Source organism: Mesoplodon bidens (assembly GCF_964165515.1).
Source record: "Mesoplodon bidens genome assembly, chromosome: 2".
Lineage (NCBI taxonomy): Eukaryota > Metazoa > Chordata > Mammalia > Artiodactyla > Ziphiidae > Mesoplodon > Mesoplodon bidens.
Window position 1 is genome coordinate 45,536,221 of NC_138177.1, and position 22,759 is coordinate 45,558,979.

Here is a 22,759-nt window from a genome sequence, read left to right on the forward strand (position 1 = left end):
GAATGAGGGGAGAGAGAGGAGAGGGTGGGCAGGGAGAGGAGAGGAGGAGAGGAGGGAAGACAAGAAGAGAGGAGAGAGGGGAAGAGAAGAGGCGAGAGGAGGAGAGAGGAGAATAGGAGAAGAGAGAAGAGAAGAGAGTAGAAGAGAGGAGAGAGGAGAGGAGAGAAGAGGAGCGAAGCGGAGAGGGAGCAGGCGGACCCGGCGAGAGCTCTTTTGCGCCGCTCTGCTTTCCCCGGCTGCAATGGTGTATTATTTCAGAGCGCTCCCTCAGCTGAGGGCTCCGCTCCACAACAAGATTTACTTTAAGACACAGCTGAAGGAAACAGGAAGACTGCACGTCACAGTCTGACTGACGTACCCGGCCCCAGCACCCAATCGCGAGGCGCCTTCGGATTCAAGGGGGGATAGCGAGGCAAGAGAACTTGGGAGGAAAAAAAATATAAAAGGGGTGGGGGTGAGGGGCTGGGAGGAGAGGAGGGGAGAGGGGCCCCGCGCTCCCCTCCCCCGCCTCCATCCCCGCCCCCACCCCCCCTCACCCGCGCGCAGCCACTGCTTGGGGGCGACCGGATCGCCGCTCCCGGGCCGGAGCGAGCCATCTGCGGGCGCTGTGCAAAGCCGGCGACCGCGCGAGCGCCGCTCAGCTCACACTCGCTCTTCCAGGACGCAGGTCTTTTTTTTTTTTTTTCCCCCTTCATTTCCCAGATACAGCTGATCGAGTTCGCTGAGCGGCAGAGCGAGTGAGCGCTCCTCGGACAGGGGTGGAGGAAGGCACAGAAAAGTATACTGGAGAAAAAGTGGAGGTTTTAGGGGTGGGGTGGTCTAAGAGGAGGGAGTGAGGATCCTCAAAACATTCCACTTTTTAAATGATCATAGCTAGTATCAGGAATACATGTCACCCTTGCTTCCTTTTAAAGGAGAGGTGGACAATAAAGTACAGGTAGGTTTGGGATTAAAATAATAGGTGCCAGAGGTTTCACACCGGCTCCGCTGCATCTGATATAAGAAGACCAGTATTGGCTGAATCCCAGTCAATCTCCCGTCAAAATTGTTAGGAAGAATATTTGTCCTCGGTTACCTCTACAACTTTATTTGGATTGTAGGTACAGCAAGCTTTACGGGAAAAAAAATGTTACAAACAGTACCACGCGATTACCGCTCAGTAACTCACCCCAGAATGATTAAAGAGAGAGGTTTCAAATAGGATTTACACCGTTTTGACCTCTGGGTAACAAACTTTAAAGTATACTCGGTAAGAAATTTCAAACGCTTAAACTTCGGGCTTCTAAGTCAAGCTATAGAAAATTCACTTTGGTTTGACATTTCTTGGACGAAAAATAACCAGCAAGACTTCTTTAGATAACGTGGCTCTTAAAGGGCTTCTTGGGATTTGAAAGTTGCTAATGCTAAAGCGCAAGCGCCCAGCCGCAGCTAGAATGTCTCTTTCACCGGGCACAGTAAATGGCTTTTAATAAAGCAACTGCGCTTATGACTTAAAGATCCTATAAAAGCTAGGACTTGCAAGGGCTGCGAAGCAGAAACATTCATACCTAGTCGATAAGACACTCATTTCTTGGTAGAATGGGAACAAGTATTTTTCGTGTGTCCCTCGAATTTAATCAGATCAAAGGTTGAATCGTGTTGCGTCGTGACAACAGAGTGTTTGTGAAGTGTGTTACAAGTATACTGGCCGATCATTACCACCATCTTCTGCAACACACGCACGCACACACTTTTCCTAGGACACTTACAATCTCAGCCTCAAATTCATCAAACCGTGAAGTCACATCTTTGAATAAGAATAGTGATGGTCCATACCTTGTAGGAAACTTTTGGCACGGGACTCAAACATTGAAAAGAAGAAGAAGAAGAAAAAAATCAGGCCGTCCAGGTTAGGTGTTGGGGATAAGAAAAAAAGACTTGCTTGAGCATCTCCAGCCTTCATTTCTCCCCTTTTGCCGCCTCCTGACACTCTCCCCACCCCACCCCATTACGGAAACAACACAGACCCTCACAAACACACTACTCACACTTCCAATGATCGGCTACTGTATCAAGTGTTCTGGTTGAGAAGGGACAATTTAGGCTGGGGACAGAAATAATCTATCAACGTGCCCATTACATACAGGATGGAATAATGCTTCTGCTGGTTGGGTCCTTTCGAGGGAAGCGGGTGTACTGAGCGGGGAAATGTGGGTTCTGTGAATGAATCAAGGCTACTTCCTTTCTTCTTTTTCGTCCTATTATTTTCCTTAAGTATCCCAGTATGTACATGTGAGCGCCAGCCCACAAATAAACTGGCAGGAGTAAAGAATACATGCCCTCCACACCTTAAAACCATCTGCTCAGTTTGACATTTAAAAGGGAGGAGGGCAGGGAAGGAGGAGGGGGAGAGGGGGAAGAAAGGAAGCTGGGAGGGAGAAAAGGTTCAGACCCTGGAAGGAAACGGCTTAACTTTAGCCCACAAGTTTATGTCAATTGCACCTAGCGCTCGGGTGCACGTTTAGCACACACTACGCCCGGGAAGTGGCGGCGGGAAAAGTTCCCTGCGAGCCCCAGTAAGTCCTTTATCACTCCCGGGGGAAGGCAGGCCCCAGTCTTAGTCGGGGTAACCCGCCTGGCAAACAGGAAAGCTCCCCCACCCCCAGCCTCGGCGACGGAGGCTCGCGGCTTGCCAGCTCTGCCGCGGAGGTTCGCAGCCCGCATTTGGGCACAAGAGCGGTTTTTTGAAATAGCGCGCGCGACGCTGGACGAGCGAGCTCGGTCCACAGCCCAGCTCCGCGAGCTGCGTACGCGGAGCCCGGTCCTGTCCCCTAATGTCTAGGCGACGTACAGGCCAGGCTCCTGGCAACCTCTCTTGCCAGAGCTGCGGCGCTCTCCCGGGTCTCGCACCGCCCTGGAGCAAGGCGTGAGGCCCGAGCCCTCTATCTCGGGCTACTCCCGGTTTGCTTTCTGATAGGCGAGAAGCGATCAGTCAGCCCCGGAGACAAGAAGTCGCCTAGATATTAGCTCCATCTCTGAAACCAGCGGCCAAGCCTAGGGTCAGTCCCTTTCTCCGCCCCAATGCCAACACAACCCCAATAACTTAAAAGTTAACACAAGTTCTGACCGGTCTTCCAACAAACCCCATCCGTGCAAGCTACATTTACTTATTTATCTGAAGGGTGATCTGTGCGTTCTTAGTCAAACTCTTGCACTTCTCACTTATGCATCTGGTTCTGGGTTAAACACACTTCGCCTTGACATTTTCTCGGTGTATTTTACCCCTCCGGTTCTTTCTTAAAGCCAGTAGGTGGGGGTAGGAGAGAAGACCGCATATGAGTAATTTAAAACCTTACAAACAACCGTCAGCAGATCTTAAAACAAACCAATTCTGGGAATTTCAACCAGACCACTTGAGAGACAAACGTGGATGTTTATTTCAGGAGAAGGATGCTGGAGATCCAGCCTGGACACACACACAACACCATGCACCACTCACCACCACCACCACCACCCTGAAGAGAGGAAGAGAAAGAAATAAACAACTCTAGGGTGCAGGCCGGCCTGCTTCAGGCTGTCTAGAGGCAGACTGCCTGCCTGCCATATTCTCCCTCTCTCTCTCTCAATCCCTATGCCCAGTGTGACGCCAAGCCCAACCTGGATTTGTTCTGAATGGGGGGGAAAGTGAAATGCCACGAGATCAGTAGCAAGTAGCAGCTGCACGGTTTCTCTCCTGGGAACCCCACTGCTTAGAAGCCTCCCGAGTGATGTTTGTTTAACCAACAGCTTTCAAAGTAAACAGAAGCGAATCACTCCAAAGAAGCTGAAATATAACGCTTACAAGAATTTGGGGTCAGGGGTGTTGGCAGAAAAAAGTAATTTTTTAAATAATAAAGCCCCCACCCCCAAATCAGGGCCCGTCACAACGCCTAAAGGAGCCTAGAATTGTCATAAAAATGAAAACTCATTGAAAGGATTCCTTACAATAAAGTGGCCTCGAAGAAAATCACTCTTCTCCCACAAACACACTCCCGCGGTTAGAGAGGGTTGCTTGTCAGTGACTGAAGGGGCACACTCCTACTTGATTTTATGGAAGAAGGCGAAAACAATCAAAGAGAGGTACGTTCCCTGCCTCGGAGTAGAAAGGAGTAGGCTGGGAGCTCTGCGTCGCCAACCCTGGCTCTGCCTCAGGCACCGAACTTTCCAATATCAAGATATTAACAGATGGTGGTGAGCACATGGAGGGCTGTTACTTACATAATCCAGCCACTCCGCCTGGCCGCGCTGAGCCCGGCGAGGCGCCCGCCAGGCCGCGCGCGCGCTTTCCGAGGGGTACCGTTGCCGACCGCCCTCCCCCCGCCCCGAAATAAGTTGACTTTCTCCAACCCTACCCGGCTCTTTGAGGGCTTAGGATTTGGAGACGTCGTGATTTCAGAAAAAAATACACATCGATCTGCTTGTGCTTTATCCTCTTCAGTCCACGGTAGTGAAGAAGCCAAGGGCACAGGGAAGTGAAGGGGACGCTTTCGGGGAGAACGGGGCGCTCTCCCTCCGAATCTGGGGGTGCTAGGGAGTGGGATTCGCGCCATTTACACCCCTCCCTCTTTGGCGCGGATCAGCATCTCTTTCCCTGTCCCTGAAATACAAGGGTAGTCTCGAGCTGCAGCCGGGGGGCATGGGGTGGGGTGAGGGTGTGAGTGTGAGGGGACGCCTCTGCACGCGGGGGCGCAGTGGGCAAAGTTACGCAGAGTCTCTGGGCACCGCTACACTTCCGAGCTTCGGCAGGATTTTAAGCACTGGTTCCCACGCGCGGGGAGCCCTTTTCGGGCCGGGTGGCGCCCGCTGCCTGCACGCCCTCAGCGCTTCCCCGGAGGCCCAGGCCCTCCCCGTGTGCCTGTGTACCTCCGCGTGCGTGCCCGGGGACAGGTTTGTTTGACGAGCCTCCTTCCCGCTGGCGACTCGGGGCCGCCGAAACTCGCGCGGCACACGCCTGCGTGTGTTGGAAAAGTTTCGGGTCGGGAGGGAACGCTGGGAGTCTCCTCTCCGGCCCCAAGGCGGCAATGGGGCTTCCTCGCCTGCAGCTTCCTCCCGGTCTCCTCCTCCCGCCCGGCCCTTCCTTCCTAGCCTCGGCCCCGCGCTAGGTGTCGCGGCCTCTCTGGCCCGGAGACGTCGCGCGCTGGAAGAGGCGGCCGTGGCGCCGCGCTGAGGGCGGAGGGCGGAGGGCGGAGGGCGCGCCCCTCCCTCCCGCGTGCCCCTTGGAGTGTGGGTCGCCCCGCGCCAACCCCGCGGCCCGGGCCTTTCCCGGGGGCCTCCGCACGTCCCCGCTGACCCGAGCTGGGCACACACCGGACGCAGAGAGCAGCTACCTGCTCCCCGCGCGCCGCGGAGCGGGGAACGTCCGACGCCTCCGGGCCTGCGCAGCCCCGCGGCCGCCCCTGCCCCCGCCGCCAGCCTGTTGCTGCGGGGCCGAGGCGGCGGCGAGCCGGTGGACGCGCTTAACCTGGGAGGTTGGGGCCACCGCCGGGGACCCAGAGAGGGGCGGGGACCTTTGGAGGGCTGGAGACCTCCCCTTCTGCCCACCCCCTTTATTTCTTAGGTCTAAGGATATTTGGCCGTTACTCGCAGCTTCCCTTTCTTCGGTCTTTTAAGTCAAGGGTGTGAATTCGGAGGAGATGCTCTTTTCAGGGGCTTTGATGGTAGGATTTAAGTAATCCCTACTGCCCATCTTACAAGGCTTTTATTCAGGACTCCAGTGAGTTAGAAATAAATAGGTGTAGGCCAGGCGCACGCAGGGAAAAAGAGAAGGAAGCTCCCAGTTTGGATTTATTTGGGGGGAGAGAGAGTGACTTTGGAAAGTTGCATTTTGTTTAAATTAGAGCAAGACAAAGTTGAAAGCCAGATTTCTATAATTTTTCTGGTAATATTTCTTTTATGAAGTATCTAAGTGTCTGTTTGTCATCATTTTGAGATCAAAAGGAAAATCCATATGCTGCATAGCTTTTCAAAATTGCTATTTAAATATGTTTTAAATACTTTATCCAACGCGGAGAAGGCTGCTCAGAGGCAAGGCTGGTGACAGGGATATAGCGGGCTGGTTTGAGGTGGAGCAGCGGTCCCCAAGACGGGGCTAGTCAACAGGAATCACCAAGGAAGATTTTCGAAAATAAGGATTTCTGGGCCCACACCAGCTAGGCAATCAGCAGGAGGACGTGGGAATCTGGGGGTCACGCTGTGTTTCCAGTTACTGCTCAGCCAGTCGCTGCCTCTGTGACCGTGGGTGTGTCACTTTATCTGAGCCTCAGTTCTTTTTATCTGTTAAATGGGGATAATATCCAACTCCTAATTGTAGAGAGTTTTACATAAGTAATATTGTTCAGCACATGACTGGTGCTCAATAAAAATGGAAACTATTTGGTCTACAAATGTGTGTTCTTCACACTTGCTCTGACCTGTACTCCTCCTGCACAGAGCCCTCTCCCATCCAATCTTTTGGCGAAGCTAAGTGGACTGTCGTTGGATGTGTACGTGCATGCACATTTTAGCTTATGCATACTTGCTACTTTGGACACTTTATATGCTCACCTCTCACCTTTTAAGCCATAAAAAATAGCATTGGTGTATGTTTGGAAGCTAGGCCCTGTGCTCTTGGACTTAGAACTGTCCATCAGTCCCACTGGCAGACAGGAGGCATTTACCGATGTGAAATCAACCTTTCTTTCTTTTTTCTTTCTCTCTCTCTTTCTTTCTTCCTTCCTTCCTCCCTCCCTTTCCTCCTTACTTTCTTTCTTCCTTTCCTTCTTTCTTTCTTTCTTTCTTTTTCTTTCTTTCTTCCTTTCTTTTCTTTCTTTCTTTCACCTTCCCTGCTTTATAGACGGCAAACCTTTCCTATAGAAGCTGCCTGTCCCACCAACAAAACCACAGGACAAAAAGTTCTATTCAAGGAGGGAACAACAAGAAGGCAAAAAAGGACAACATTCCTAGGTAAAACTAAAACAAATGTATATCACCTACCATATGTTTTTACATGTGTGAATGAACAACTCCCCCAAATCTATGTCATGTAAAATACAACCCTTCGTAAAATTATGTTCGATCCAATGAATAGGAACACACCCCAAGGTAATTAAGGGAGAGCCCTGCCAAAGACAGCTGTGAGAAGGGAAAGAAAGATAGAAGGGAAAGAAAGATAGGCGGGAAGGGGCCATCACTGGCTGTGACTCTGCAGAAGGGTGAGGGGAAGAAAGCCAGAGGAATGGAATGGGCATAGCCAGCAGAGAACAGATCAAGACGGCTGACAATTTTAGAACTGGAGGTGGCTGTGAGTGGCTAATGAACCATCCCAAGGAAGGTGTTTTGCTGGTATCCTCAGAAGGCTTGAGATTAGTAATCACTGCCTATTCCTGGGTTAAGGAAGAGATTTCCAGCTTGGGGCATCCAAGGGCCCAGCCCCTAGGCTGAATGAGCTCAGGGGCTGGGAGTGGGCACCCTTTACTCTCTGCATGAGGGAAAACCCAAGCTTGACCCCTAGATGCCCGTCCTTCCAGCGTTTGTGGATATCTTTGGGCCAGTGTGGAAGATTCCTGCTCTGTGACTACTGGGGGTAGATAGAGAGAGGGATATGTCTGTGACTCTAGGGGACAAAACAAAGGCTCTCAACAACCATAGAGAAACACACATCTGGAGCCAGGCTGTAGGGAGACAGGTATCAGCTTCTGGTTCCTTATCCCAAAGCCCCCTCCTGGTGGTGGTCGTGGTGGAAGGAGTACTTTTGCCTATTCTTGTAGGGGAGGAGGGCAGGGGCAGAGGCTGAGAGGAAGATCTGGAGGAGGAGTGTGGGGGGTTGGGAGAAGGGGGGTGGGAAGGGAGCGTGTGGGAGGGTGCCAGGTAGGGGTGAGGGGAGATTATAGGTGAAGTGGGTGGAGGTGGGTGGACTAGGTGTCCTGCACAAGGTAAGGGGCGGGGTGGGTAGCTGGCAGTGGGGCTGAGGGTGTGGAGTTCAGGGGAGAGGTGGGGCTGGGAGTGCGAGGGCCAAAGCGGATAACTGGAGGGGATGGGGGGTGCAGGAGGTCGGGGGTGGGCGAGGAGGCTGGGGGGTGGGGTGCCGGAAGGGGTGTGAAGTGTGGTTTGAGGGACGGAGTGGGAGGCGGGAGCGAAGGCGAGGCTGGAGGCTAAATCGGACCCTTGCTCCGGCTCGCGGGAAGGGCGCCTCCTGCCAGTCTGGCGAGGCTCTGGAATGCTCTGGGTCACCCGCTGATCCCGGTTGGCGGAAGGCCTCGGGCAGCCCCCCTCCCGGCAGCCGCCTCTCGGGGGCGGGCAGCCCGGGCTCCCCCCGTGCGCGGCGCTGTTGGTGCGCGTTCCCGATCCGGAGGGGTGTCGCCGTGCGTCCTCCACCCGTGGCTCCCCGCGCCCTGGCTCCGACGGGGGGTGTCCCCCCAGCGCCCCGCACGGGCTCCGGGCAGCCCGCTTCCTCCTTCCTCCCAGCTCCACCTCCCCTCCATCCCCATCCTAGGCCCCAGGGTGCCTCCCTCACTCCCCCAGGTCCCCGAAGCCCCATCCTTTTCCCTCCCGGGGCAGGTGGAGTTCACCTAATCTTCGGGGGTCTCAATGCTAATCTTCGGGGCTGGTGCCTGGGGGGAGAGGGCAGGAGGGGCTGCGGAACCCAAAGTGGGCTCCAAGAAGATAGAATCATTCAGCAGATAATTACTCTTTGCAAGACACTGCTGAGCGTGGCAGTTGGTGACCCTGTTGAGAGAGCGAGTGGACCGGACGATTTTGGTTCTTATCCAACACGGAGGGACAGTTATGATGTGTTCGATTTAGCCAGGTTTCTGAAACCTCAATTCGGAGCAGGAGTCTAAAGGAATCTGGGTGAGAGACAAAAGTGTCAACACCTCCTTTTCTCCATGTTTCAAAGTGGTCTCTCTGTGAGAATATGGGAGGGAGGGGCATGAGCAGTGATAGATAATTCTAGCATCTTCTGAGCACTTCCTACCTCAGAACTGCGCCAGATGCTTTATGTCCAGCATTTCCATTTTCTTCTAAAATGCCATAGACTCTAAGACACACCATCCATTTAAATGTGCCCTTTGGGAGAAAAGGAAAACATAATGACCTTAAATGCACAATCGATTGTAGGACATATTGATTGCAGGAACATAATAAAATATGAGAAAAAGTGAACCTTAGCAGTGAAGAAATAAGTACATTAGGTGTAGTTCTCCCAACAGCCCTGATGAGAATTATCCCTGCTGTATTGTATGGATGAGTAAACGGGGACAGGGAAGGTTTCACCACCTGCTTAAGGCCACAAAGCCGGTAAGTAGCTGTCAGAATCGGAACCCAGGTTTGCCTGCCTTCAGAGCCAGAACAGTTCCTCCTAGGGCACAGGGCCTCTGCAGGGATGGGGCTTTGTCAGCTTCTTCATAGCCCAGGTTCTCTCTTGACCCTTTTACCATCAACTCTCCCTCCCCCACCCTCCAAGTTATGGAGATTTCCAGGAGGACAAAGTAATTCATTTGGGGGAGGGGGTACAAAATAGTCAAATTACATTTTTCAGATTCAAATAAAGTCTTTAAAGGGTAAAACCCATGCATGCCAGGTTTTGCTGTGCACCGCAGGAAGTCGAATTCAAGGATCCCTGTATTGCTGAAAATAGAATTGTAAAAAATAAAAGGGGTGGAGGGAGAAAGTGAATGAAACTAATCCTATTAAACGTGGTAGCATGTTTCTGTGGCACGCAGGGAGAGATTAAGCACAGGAAAGGGGATAAGTACTGCTTCAGTTTCACTAAACTAATGTGACAACTTGTCATTGGAAATCTTTGCAGCTTGTTAGTAGATGACTAGCTGATTCAGAAGTGTTTTCTATCATTCCCTTTGTGTCTCCCGTGAGTTTTGTTTCTTTTTTCAATTTTCTTTCTTTTCCTGTTCCTTTCTTACCCATGCTGCTCTATTTTGCTTTTTAATCCTGCATGTCTCCTTCAAGTCAAAACATTTAGCTGGCTCTAATCAAGATTTAGTTTTGAAGATGCCCCTTGACCTTGTCTTGCCCAGAGAAGCCCCAGAGGGGACTGACTGCTCTCCATCCTCAACCTGGGGTCTGTCTTGTGGCTTAAAAAACCAAGCTTCTGGGGAAAACCTCTCATTTCAGATTTCATTTTTCTGCACTCCCTCATCTTTTCTTCTCTTTCTTTTTTGCTTTATCCTTTTATTCTCTCCCTTTTGCCTTTCACTTCCATCCTTTTTTCCCCTCCCTTACCCCTTTCTCCTCTTCCCTGTTTTCCTCTCTAATTTCATTCTTCTCTCTTGCTTTCCTCCCATCAATGGTTTCATTTTTTTCCCTAGAATTTCTTTTTCCTCTTTAATACACTCCAATAACTCTCTTATTCTTTCTTTCCTTCAGATAAGACAGTTAAATTGGCAGAGAAAAGCTAGGAATCCCTCATGGTAGTTACCATGCTGGATTAGTTCCTGGCGAAGGGAAGGAGACAACGTTGTGGGGAAGGGGCCAGGGCAGATCACAGACATGCAGGGAACAAAGAGCTGATCTAAATCGTGAGGAAGAAAGAATTTTAGGCTTGGTCACTGTCTTTCCAAAGCAGGTGTCCAGCTTGTTTGGAAGCGTGGCTCACTGTCCCTCTCTCCTCTGCCTGGCATCACTCTCTCCCACTTTCCTCCTCCCTCCCCCGCTCCAACTTTCCCCACTGGCTCACCACCAGAGGCGAGATGTTGAGTCAATGGAAAAACAACATTCGCCAACATTAAAGGGAGACTGTTTAGAAAAGGAAGGCCCTGCTGAGGTGCAGAGGAAGCCTGTACATTAACACGGGCCACCTCTTATCTGGGGCAGCTGGGCCCAAGCTGCCTGTGCTGATTCCCCAGCTTTGCCAAGAGGCCTTCAGCAGAGGCTGCCTGCTTTTTGGGGGCGGGGGGCTGACTCTTACCCACAGGCATCACCAGCATTTTTAGAAACACAAAGACATCGATTTTCTCCCAGGGACTTAATGGGAGAACCCAGGCCAATAAGCAAAGTTTTGCAAAAGGCAGCACTGTTCTAGGCCTCTGTCTCTGGACATGCCTCACCATGAACCTGGCCCCTCTCATGTGCAGTCCTTTTGAGGACTCCCAAGCACGGGAAGGACTGGCCATTCTGACCCGAACGTGAATTAAGGGGAAGGACAAGCTAAAGTGACCCAAAGGAAAAGAAGAAAAGGCATGTGGGTAGGTTCACCCTGGCTCTAAATTGCTTACCGTTAAGTCTTGAACCAGCTCCTGATGGAAAGATAAGGCAAATCCCTAATCAGTCAATAATTAACCGAAGCTCCGTTAATGGTCCAGTCAACCAAATCCTGCTGACACCTTCAGAACCCTGCTGGAGTGGGAGGGTTAGGTGGGACCTTTTGATAGAAAGATCTATTTAGCCCGCTGTTCACTCCACTCGCAGGTCACCATAGAAGGGGTAAAGTTATTCCTGTATCTGCCAGTGAAATCTTTTCTTAGTTTAACTCCTTTGGATAACTTTTTGAAATTTCACTTTTAGAAATCTCAATGTGTGTGTGTGTGTGTGTGTGTGTGTGTGTGTGTGTGTTGTGTACAGAACAGCTTGGAGGTCCATTCAGTTCCAGGTCAGTTTGAATCAAATCCCAGATGTGTTCTGATGGTTACTACATTATTCTTCCTAGAGGATCATATTTTCTCTCCCCAGCCTTGCTCATCTAAGTCTGCAGTTTATTCTCAGTGTCTATAGATATTTCTGTTCCTTTTTTCTCAATGTTAGCTCCTCCTCAATTTGTGATCAAAGCAGAAATATGTTGTGAGTAATAAGTAACCACACATCCCTACCAAAGCATGCAGATAATTCTTGAATTTTAAAGAAGTAGGACTTTAAAAGACTAACACAGATTTGATTTTGGTACTTCTGGTGGATCCAGGTCTTTTTATTTCTTACAGAAGCAAATTTTTAGGAAGGGTGAGTTTAGGTCTTACATTTTCTTTTAATGGAAATTTTTTTAGTTTTTGTTTTTGTTTTGCTTTACTTTGTTGTCCTTCTGTACAGCATTCAGCATGCTACCATAAGCTTGCAGTCAATCTATTAGATGAGAAAAATCAGAGTATTAAGTGTAGTGTGAATTTTTCCTAAAGTCAAGTTGTAAGTCATGATTGTGTGTCAATCAATGAGCTTGGTTCCTAATTTAATCTGTTCAAGCCACTTGACATGCTCTTTTAGACATGGGAGGAATAGGATGTGGGAGTGTGTCTTGATATGAATCCATCTCCATCACAGGAGAAAAACAACAAAAATGGCCTGTTTGCCTCCTAGGGTGTCAGTGGTTATTCCTGCATACAGAAGATGGTTCATCGAGCTACACTTTTATTGCCTCCCCGGCTCGGCCTCTGAAATCGTCTGCACAATTATTCTCCTCTCCTCATAGAACTTGGTAGCCTGGGTACTCAGTTTATCTTGGGCTGCTCAGGGGAGTTGCCAATGGGTAGAAATTCCGCCAGTTATCTGTGACACCCTTTTTCACAAATATTAATTGAGTGACATTTCTTTTTTCCCCCAAATCATCCATCTGTCCTTTCTTATGCAACCTTTGAGTTTCAAAAGGGTAGACGGCAAGCTTTCTTTCTGGCACACATTTCACCTAAGAAGACAATCTATGAATTAGGCAATATAATCTGCTGTAGCCTTGTAAAGAAATCTGAAAGATTCACAAGCCTGAAGCAACATGTTAAATATAAACCAACTAAATTCAGCCTTCTTTTCCTTTGCCCATTAAAACTCCTTCTCTTTCGGAAGGCAGCTGGTAAATGGCTAGATGCAATGTTGCTGTAATCATTTGGGGGATTGGGAGTAGGAAATGTAAGAGAGAGACAGTGAGAAGTTTAAAAAAAAGTAGTCATTATTCAATTTTTAGGTAAACAAATCTAGGATCCAGTTTTCTTAGTTTTTATGCTAATTTTTGATTGTTTTAAAACATCAAAATCATCTCACTGGTAAGAGTGCTGTTAAGTAAAGCAGAAGACATACCTCAAGTTGTCTGTCTGGTGGTCCTGTTGCTTGGATATTAAAATGAGATTTAAAAAAATGGAACCGACATCTATTTTTCACTAGGTCAAAAGGCACTCATAATTACACTAATAATTTTTGAGTATCATACTAATGATGATAGGAAAATGTAGACCTTGACAGTGGCATGTTTATTTACATTCACTATGAAAAAAATGTTGTTTACCCCTCGAGAATTTCTTAAGGAAAAGAAAAATCAATCTCCATCAATGAGCAATATTTTTCTCCCCAAGGCATATTGATTTGAACATTGACTTCACAATGGGTGAGTTATTTCCCTCAGACCCCCTCCTATGAATTGTTAGGTGACATGTCTCTTATGAGACAATAAACATGCTGTTTCTTGTATAGTGATCGCATCAGGGAGATCCCATCTTCTGAATTGTGGTTGGTTTGGAATATTTCAGCTTCTGTAGGTCTGCGTTAAATATTTCTGTGGGATATATTCCAAGTTGAAAAAGTGTTATCACTCATCTTTCTGCCCTTTTAAATGAGGTATAGCTTTTTTTTTTTTTTTTTGGCGGTACGCGGGCCTCTCACTGTTGTGGCCTCTCCCGTTGCGGAGCATAGGCTCCGGACACGCAGGCTCAGCAGCCATGGCCCATGGGCCCAGCCGCTCCGTGGCATGTGGGATCTTCCCGGACCAGGGCACGAACCTGTGCCCCCTGCATCGGCAGGCGGACTCTCAACCACTGCGCCACCAGGGAAGCCCGAGGTATAGCTTTTTTGATGCTTGTGAAGGAGAATCTGGTGGCAGTGAATAATTCCCTTTTCTGCTTGCTCCTCTCCTGGATGTCCTCTCAGCTTGTGCGTGGACCCATGACTCATGTGTGGTCATGTAATGTCTTCATAATTCCTTTTCTCCTTTTATGTAACAGGACAATGTTTCTCATTTGAAAATGAACCCGATTTTCAATTTACCAGAGAAACCAGTATGTAAAGGAACATGGTGGTAGGTGGAGAGGGAGGAAACAATAGGAAATGTAGAATTCTTGTTAACGTGATGGTCATTCTTCAATTTATCTGTTAGAATTCGTGTATAATGTATTTTCCTAATGAGTTTCTTAAAAGGTCTTATTTTTCCACCCATTTATTCTTCAACAAATAATCATTCACACTCCTATCATGTGCCAAATACTGTGTTCAACGTTCGTTGAGCACAAGATAAAGAAGACCCATCAGAGGCATTCACAGTGGTTGGGAAGACATTAGACAGGATAGTTATGAAAATACTTCAGGAGCCCTGAAGCTTTTCTTTATGGCAGTTTGGACTATCAAGGAAGCCTTCAGGGAGGAGGTGAGCATAAGCAAGTAATGAATCGGACCAGGGCCTTAGGAGAGGAACGGAAGTGAGTTCGTGTCCCTGGTACATGGTGAGAGAAATCTTAAGCAAGTTCCTGTACCTCTCTGGGCCTTAGTTTCCTTGTCAGCAAATTGGGGATAATAACAATATCTGCCTTTTGAGATTATTGTGAAGATTAAATGAGAATGCATGAAAAGGCCTCAACACTGTGCCTGCCACAAAGTAGACATGCAATAAGCGTGTGCTAGAAAGGTATGAAAAGAGTGACAGATTTTAGCATACTCTCTAAAGTTGATCTGACAAATGTTTATTGGGTACCTACCATGTGTCACATCTTAGTCCTGCGTCCTGGACAGGAGCCCAGCAGCCTGTCAGGAGGCACCATGAGGGTGGAGTGAGGGGTAGAATGACAGGTAACTTGTGCAAGGTATGGAGGAGACACACTGTATCTGTGCCGGGGGAGCCTGAGGTGGCCTCTTACTGCTGGAGTATAGAACCCAGGGGAGGCCTGGCAGGACCAGGAGAGGCCTCATGGGGCAGCGCTGGCCTCAAAGCTGGAAGGACCCAGGCACACATGTTCATTTGGGGGCTCTCAGTTCCCTTTAAGTTTTCCATGAATGCAGATTGCCTTTCTGTAGCTTGGTTATATTCTCTTCAGGGACCGAGGCACCCATCTTTTTGCTGATCTCATCCTCCCCATACTGCCTGTTATAATGTGGAGCCTCTACCATATCCTTGATAAATATGGCCAGGTCTTCATACGTCCCTCTTCTCTGCATGTTGAAGTAGCTCAGCCGTTTCGTACACCCAGGTGATTTCAGAATGCTCAGGCTACGATGCTCGCTTCGGTGCTTATTAGAGAGATTCCTGAATTGGGAATTGTGTTCATGTCACTGCCTAAAATTCTCTGTATTGCTCAGTAAAGTCCAAAATCCTGAGTGTGTCCTGCAAGACTTGGCATCATCTGGCTCCTGTCCACAGCTCCCACCTGATCTCTTGAAACTCTCCCCTCGGCTCCATGTCACTGGCCTTTTTCCTGTCATTTCAGCACCAGGAGCTCCTTTATACCTGTTGCTGCCTTTCTTTGAAAGGCCCTCCCTAACCCCTTCTCCAGACAAACTCCTCTCTTTATCTTATTAATTTACTGATTTTAGTTATTAAAAGTCCTTTGCTCAGGAAACGCCTCCCTCATTTCCTAATGATACATGCTCACAACACCTATAGTTTTCTTTTATTCTGCTTATCATAATTGAAATGGAGTTATTTGAACATAAGCCTTATTTATCCAACACATATTCTTGGAGCCCTTAATGTGGCATAGGTGCTGGGGATACCATGCAGTAAGGCAGTCAAAGTGCCTGCCCATGGCACTTGTATTTTAATAAGTGAGGCAATGAATAGGAAACAAATATAGGTATGATACAATGTTAGGTAGTGATAAATACTATGGGAAAAAGTGAAGCCGGGTAAGGGGACAGATAGAACTGAAGATAAGCTGGAGATGGTTAAGAAGCAAGGGCTTTAAGGTTGCTTCCATGTCCTGGCTATTGTAAATAGTGCTGCAATGAACATTGGGGTGCATGTATCTTTTCGAAAGGAATGGATAAAGAAGATGTGGTATGTATATACCATGGAATATTACTCAGCCATAAAATAGTGCCATTTGCAGCAACATGGATGGACCTAGAGATTGTCATACTGAGTGAAGTAAGTCAGACAGAGAAAAACAAATATCCTACTATATCACTTATATGTGGAATCTAAAAAAAGGGTAGAAATGAATTTATATACAAAACAAATAGAGTTACAGATGTAGAAAACAACCTCATGGTTATCAGGGGGTAAGGGGGGTTAGGGATAAACTGGAAGATTGGGATTGTCATATACACAGTACTATATATAAAAAGATAACTAATAAGGACCTATTGTATAGCACAGGGAACTCAATACTCTGTAATGGCCTACATGGGAAAAGAATCTAAAAAAGAGTGGATATATGTATATGTATAACAGATTCACTTTGCTGTACAGCAGAGACTAACACAACATTGTAAATCAACTAGACTCCAATAAAAAAATAAAAATAAAAATAAAAAAAAGAGAAGGAAGGGCATGTGATTGTCCTGTCCAGGGTAGAATTTCCAATACCTAACGCAGCACCCAGCATCTAGAAAGTATCTGACAAATGTTTGCTGAATGAGAATCATATTGGCTCAAGTAGACTCAAGGGGTGAAGGGTACTGAAGAGGGCTAACTGGGTTGTATAGTTATGCATGTTTCCCCCCACAGTCCCTGACTATGTCTGGGACAGTGTAGTCTGTGTTTTCACCCCATATCCAGTATCTATGTCAAACCTAATTCCCTGTTCAAGTTGACTGTAGTCACACCTTTTGTGTTGTAGCTTTGCATACTTTCTTCTTAATTGCCCTGGGATAAATTGCAACTGGTTGATGAATGAAATATTTATGCTTTGAAGAATTGGTGTTCTAATCAGTTTCTATTTAAACTAATAATCAACTCTTTTCAGTGAGGAGGAGGAGAATTTTTTCTGTAATCTATGGGCTTCTAAATGACTAATGATGTCAATCTGGGCCTGGCAGGTTTCTGCCATGACTTGGACAGACGTAGCACTCATGATGTTGTGTTACTTCTCAGCTCGCTGGTACACTGGTTCCCACTGCAGCGATCTCATTATTGGCATTTCATTTTCAAAGTATCAAATCTTCCCCTTTTGCATTATGCCTCTGTGTGGCTTGGACTTGAGGCACTGTCTGCCACTTTTCTTTCAACCAAGATGAACTTCTTAAAGAGTAGTCTAAAGATTAAGCATCTTCTATTAGCTTTCTTTTGTTTTCATTTTGGTGGGTTGGGGAGAGAGAGAAATTCACGTGCTCATAATTATCTTCTTCAATTTGAATGAAAGAACTTTTGCAGATCAATGTGGATTGAGATCCAGACAAATTGGGTCCATTCTCTAGACTTGGTTTAAAAAATTGAATAGCATAAAGGAAATGAGCAACAGGAATGGTTCCTTTCCTCATCTCTGGACCCTAGTGCATCTTTTCTTTTGTGCTGTCACCTGGCTTCACTCCTCTATGCCCCAGGGGGCCTTTTCTGGTTCTGCACTTCCATAGAAGTCCATTGCTTTGTTTGTACCACTCTTTGGACAAGAAATGCCAATCAAAATCCATACTCTAAAGGAATTCCCTGGCGGTCCAGTGGTTAGGACTCCACACTTCCACTGCAGGGGGCACGGGTTAGATCCCTGGTCAGAGAAGTAAGATCCTGCATGCCGCGAGGCACAGTCAGAGAAAAAAAAAAAAAAATCCATACCCTAAGTTCATTTTGGTTCTAATTCATGCAATTTTGACTGTCCCACCCCCTTCTCTCTGTGCATCACTGTTTATCTCCGTGACCAGATCCCCAACGCCCCAACAGAAAATCACATATTTTCTATCTAGCATTAACCAACTTCCTCAACCACCCCAGGCACTAATAATGAGGTCTTCAAATAGTTGCTGCTTGTGGGATTTGTTAAGAAAAAGACTGAAGAGCAATAGAATGTTTCCCCATTTTCACTCTGTTTCCTTCAATCTTATCAATTTGTAATTGTATATTTATTTATCTGTTCACTTATTGACTGTCTCCCTTCCCATAAACATTGGGAAAGTGTCTGCCTTGCTGGCCAAGGTATGCCGGATGCTGGCCAGAGTAAACATGTTCAGTGAATCTCTGTGGAGGGGAAGGAGCTTATTCAAGGTGGATTTCCACTCACCTTAAAGAAGTGAAATGAAAGCCAACTTCGGTGGGTCTTGTTTCACTGTGGGCGAATTCGTATGGACTGAGAAATTCAATTAACTGTATTCATCAATATTTGTCTCTGGGATAGAGTCATGAGACGAAGACCCAGAATTCTTGGTCTTCCCCCTTTTGTGGCATTAAAAAAACAAAAAACAAAACAACAAAAAACTTGGCATATTACACCAACCAGATTTTTTTCTTTGTCTCGAAGAAGCCTCCGCTGAACACTAGAGTCCTCACCCAGTGTAACAATCAAAAACTCAGAAAACCTCAGCTGCCTCAGATGATGTCACAAAACCCTTAAGAATGCTCACTGCTGAGTTGGGCACAGGTCCAGCAAACACAATTCTTTCTGCCAGTTATTCAGGGTCTTTGACAGATTAGGTGGTCTTTTTTTCTTCTTCTTCTTCTTTTATTTCCATCCTCTTAAAAAGGCAGTTCAGTTTACCTCTAAGCAAGACATTAGCTCTGGCTGCCCCAAATAACATTTTAATTGAAGTCTCAGTCCAAACAAATGCCCGGCCTCTTTATTAACCCCAACAGTGTAATTTTTCAACCTAAGACTGATTCAGGGGGGAAACTGTCTCACTTAAACTGCCATGCAACAGAACATGGCAGTTTTCCTCAATCAGTCTCTTTTCTGACCTTAACTTGAACCTTAATCTCTTTTGACCATGTTCTCTTTATTAGCTGCTCATGGCCATGGCACAATACTAATTTTGCTGTTTTTAGACTATCAGTTTACAGAGGTATTTCACTCCCCCGTCTGCCCTCAAATGTATTCCAGATTTCATGGACCTTTTTGGGAAAGGGAAGGTAACACTTAACCTTTTTTTAGGTTTAGTAATTTAAATAGCTGCTTTGCAAAATGCTCTGTAGAATTTTAGACCGGCTATTTTTGAGGTACAGTAATGTTTAGGTACAAAAAGTTATATACTTAATTGTCAGAAAAACCTAAAAAACCTTTTAAATAGTAACAAAAGATTTTTCATCAATAGACAGGTCCACACTCATAAAATAACATGGAAAGTAAGGCTATTATCTTAATAATTTAGGCAAAACCAGTATGTTTTTATTAGAAACCTCTCATCTTTTGGGGGAGACCTGAATTATCCAGATAATTGCTTTCATTCCTTCCTTTTTTTTATGCTTAGAAATAATCAATGAGTAAGGACAGAGACAATCATTTTTTCCTTAATTATACCTTCCCAGTTTTTGACGTTGGTAAAATGATCCAAATTAAAAAGAAAAAAAAAATCCACCCTTTTCAATAACAATGAAAAAAAATGTGTTTCTCTATTTGGAGTCTACCTTAATATAACAGAACTATGTAGGTAGAAAAACAGTGCTTATGATCATGTGCTCAATTAGATTTATTATAGGTTTTTGTACTTTTTGACATTAGCATGAAAGCATATTGGTTATTATTCTTTCTAACCTAATTGAAGGCTTTGTATCTAGTAACCCCTCTGTTCTTTCCTTAATACAATAGTTTGTTGATTGCAAAAAAATACATTTCTGTGACTTTAAAGTCCTAGAACGAGGACTGTCATTGAACGTTGGAGATTCAGCCTGGTGTTTGGAGGGCAGGGACCATGTGCCCTCTGGGTGTGAGGAGGTAGGCAGCTGGGAACAATGGTCTGTCCCCTGCGGTGCTCTGTGGCAGTAGCAGCATGTTGGCACGATAAACTTCGCCTTCATTTCACTGGCTCGAGCAATTAGTGGGATTGAATCAGAGTTCTCCTGGATCATAGTTTATTATATGTTATTAAATTCCATTATTCAAGAAGTTGCTGCTATAATTCTAAAACTTCCCGATGTCTCCCACAAAGTCCCCATCTTCACTCTCTGTGTATTTTTTTTTTTTACATTTATCTTCTGCTTCCTGATAGCCAAGGTTTCTTTTTCTTTCCCCTTGGTACTTATTTAAAGAGCTAAGAGCTAATTTGAAAATACATCTTTGAAAGGGCAACAAAAATGAGATGTGAAAAAAATAGATGAAGATTCTTAATTAGTCCATTATTTGGCATGCACGATTTAACATGGTATGCTTAGCATTGTGCATTCCCCAAAAGAACAAGGCTCTTTTTTTTTTTATCCCAAACTTTAACTCCCTCTCATTCATTATATCCCTTCTTGTCACTTTCCATTAGCTGATCATGACATCCTTTGCTGGAAGGGCGAGCAAGCAGATTACTTCCAAACTGGTGTAAGTGACACTCAAAAGACTGGCCTAAAGGGGGTTCTGTGATAGCAGCAAGCTCCTCAGCCCCTGGAGTTGGAGAATGTCATTTCAATAATATATTGGAGTCCATTGTCACATCATTTCTGTAGCAACTTGGCAACTTCCCAGAAGTGGCAGGAATGGGTCTTCTGCTGGAATTTGTGTGTGGATAGCATCTAATGATTTTATAGGTGCTACTTATTATATATTATATAATAATTATTATTTATTTTGCCAACCCAAACCTTCTATCTAGCATCTTGCATTTTACAGATGAGGAAACTGAGGACCAAAGAGATTAAATAAATTATCTGTAGCTGATAAGTGGCAGAGCTAAGATTTTAATTGAGGCCTGGCAGACTCCAAGCTATGTCTCTTTCCATTAGAACAGGCTACACGCATCACACCAACGCCCAGGAAACTACAGCATGTCTCTCTAAAGCTAAAAGATAAAGAAATGATCAAAAGCATATTCATTTTAATGCAATTGAGAAATATCCTGTCACCAGGCACATCTAAACAGGGACAGGGTGTGACTGAATGAGTCAGGTATCAAACAAACATGGGTAGATTGTGTGAAGAAAAGAAGTGGAGAATCTGATGCTCTTCTCAGATTAGCCCTGAAGATGTGAACTTTCCCCAGCCCATCATCCCTGCCCCCCACAATCCCTCCCCTACTCCCAAATGTCCAACCTTCGGAATCATATCCTCAGCCTTGGAAGGGGGTTGACCTGGGGAGAACTGAAAGGTTGCAGATGGAAGGTGTATCCCAATCAGTCACAGACAGCAGTGAATTCTGGTCTGAACAGCGCCAGGACTGATGCTGGCTGCCACTCAGACCATCATTCCAGCTTCTGAACTTGTGTGGTCTTCTGCACCCGAGAAAACCAAGTTTTCTTCATTAACCAAGTTTCAGCTTCTTTCCTTCCTTAAGCAAATTTTAGCTTCTTTCCCCAGTAACCCTTCAAAACATTTTGATTATAAAATATAGAATATGGAAATAGAAAGCAAACATTAAATAAAAGTCCCCTATTATTCTACCATTAGGGGGACATGGATAGTCTCATGATACAGATCTTTCTAGTCTAGGCTATCCATTTATATGCTAGGCGGTAAAACAGGGTGGTTACAGGGATAGACTCTGAAATGAGACTACCCATCTTTAAATCTAGACACTGCCATCAGCAGTGTCACCCAGACTCTCTGGCCCCCAGTTTTCTCACATGTAAAATTTCTCCCTTACAGAGTTGTTGTGACAATGAGCTAATGCCTGTGAAGCAGCTGTCCCATGGGAATCACTTACTGCATTTTAGATGCTGTTACATATATGTTGGCCCCGTGTTCTTGTGTTATTCGCTTTTTCTGACCGTGCTCCCATCTCCTCGAGTTCAAGCCTATAGATATCTCCATCCTCAGCTGTGATTCTGTCTCTTTTCAGTCCATTTGGTTTGACCGGCTTCCCCCTCACACAGCATCAGTGATTTTTCCAGGTCTCAATTGCTGTCCATTTAACCATAACTCTTCAATAAGCATTGCCAACGTCCCATTTCACCTCCTGTCTGATGGACACATTTTTGCCTGGATGCCCTGCTTACCCAGCATGGCACCATGGCAAAGCCTCAGCGGCCTTCCTTGTTCTCTTCCGTCTTGAACTCCTCGAAGTGAGTGCAGGGAGAGGCAGTACCAAGAGCCTGTGATCACAAAGAGAGCAGCAGCGCCCACCCATGCCTTCGGGGCCTCGGGAATGTCAGTGACAAACTAGACATAGGTAATACAAGCAAGTTTGTTCATTTAAACCATTTTAAATGTAAAAAAGGAGGTAGTTATGAAGGGTTTAAAAATCTTTTTCATTTTAAAAACCATCTTTGTCAAATCCATATTCTCAGAGGCCTTTGCAACATTGAGAAGGGAAAAAATATAAATATTTATTGTATATATATACACGTTTCATATATATATAATATATATATATATATATATATATATATATATATATATATATTTTTTTTTTTTTTTTAACTTGGAAGTATATGCGATGGGAGAGTGGATGGCCAGCCACAGGAATGGGAGAAGAGGGAATTACATTTAATGAAGCTGGGACCTTTCACGTGGACCTTTCAGACTTAAAAAAAAAAAATGTTGATTTTACATGCCAAAGTCTTGAAAGAGCCTTGATGGCTCACGGCTTTGGTGTATTTTTCCAGATGGCAGATGCCATTTTGTGTTTTGCATAAACTGACTAAATTTGCTTGCTCTTTGTACTTATTTCAGAGGCAACCATTCTTTGCTTTCAATAGGACAGAAGAGCTCCTTGGCACTGGAACCCTCCTGGTCTGGGGAGGGAGGAATGGTTAAGGGACTGTTCTGAGGATATGCAGGCGTCA

General features: G+C 46.0%; 1 protein-coding gene across 15 annotated transcripts in view; it reads left to right on the forward strand.

The window, feature by feature from the left end:
- Positions 1-22,759, forward strand: part of LOC308612554 (uncharacterized protein) — a 164,087-nt gene that overhangs the window by 151 nt on the left and 141,177 nt on the right. The window lies entirely within an intron of this gene.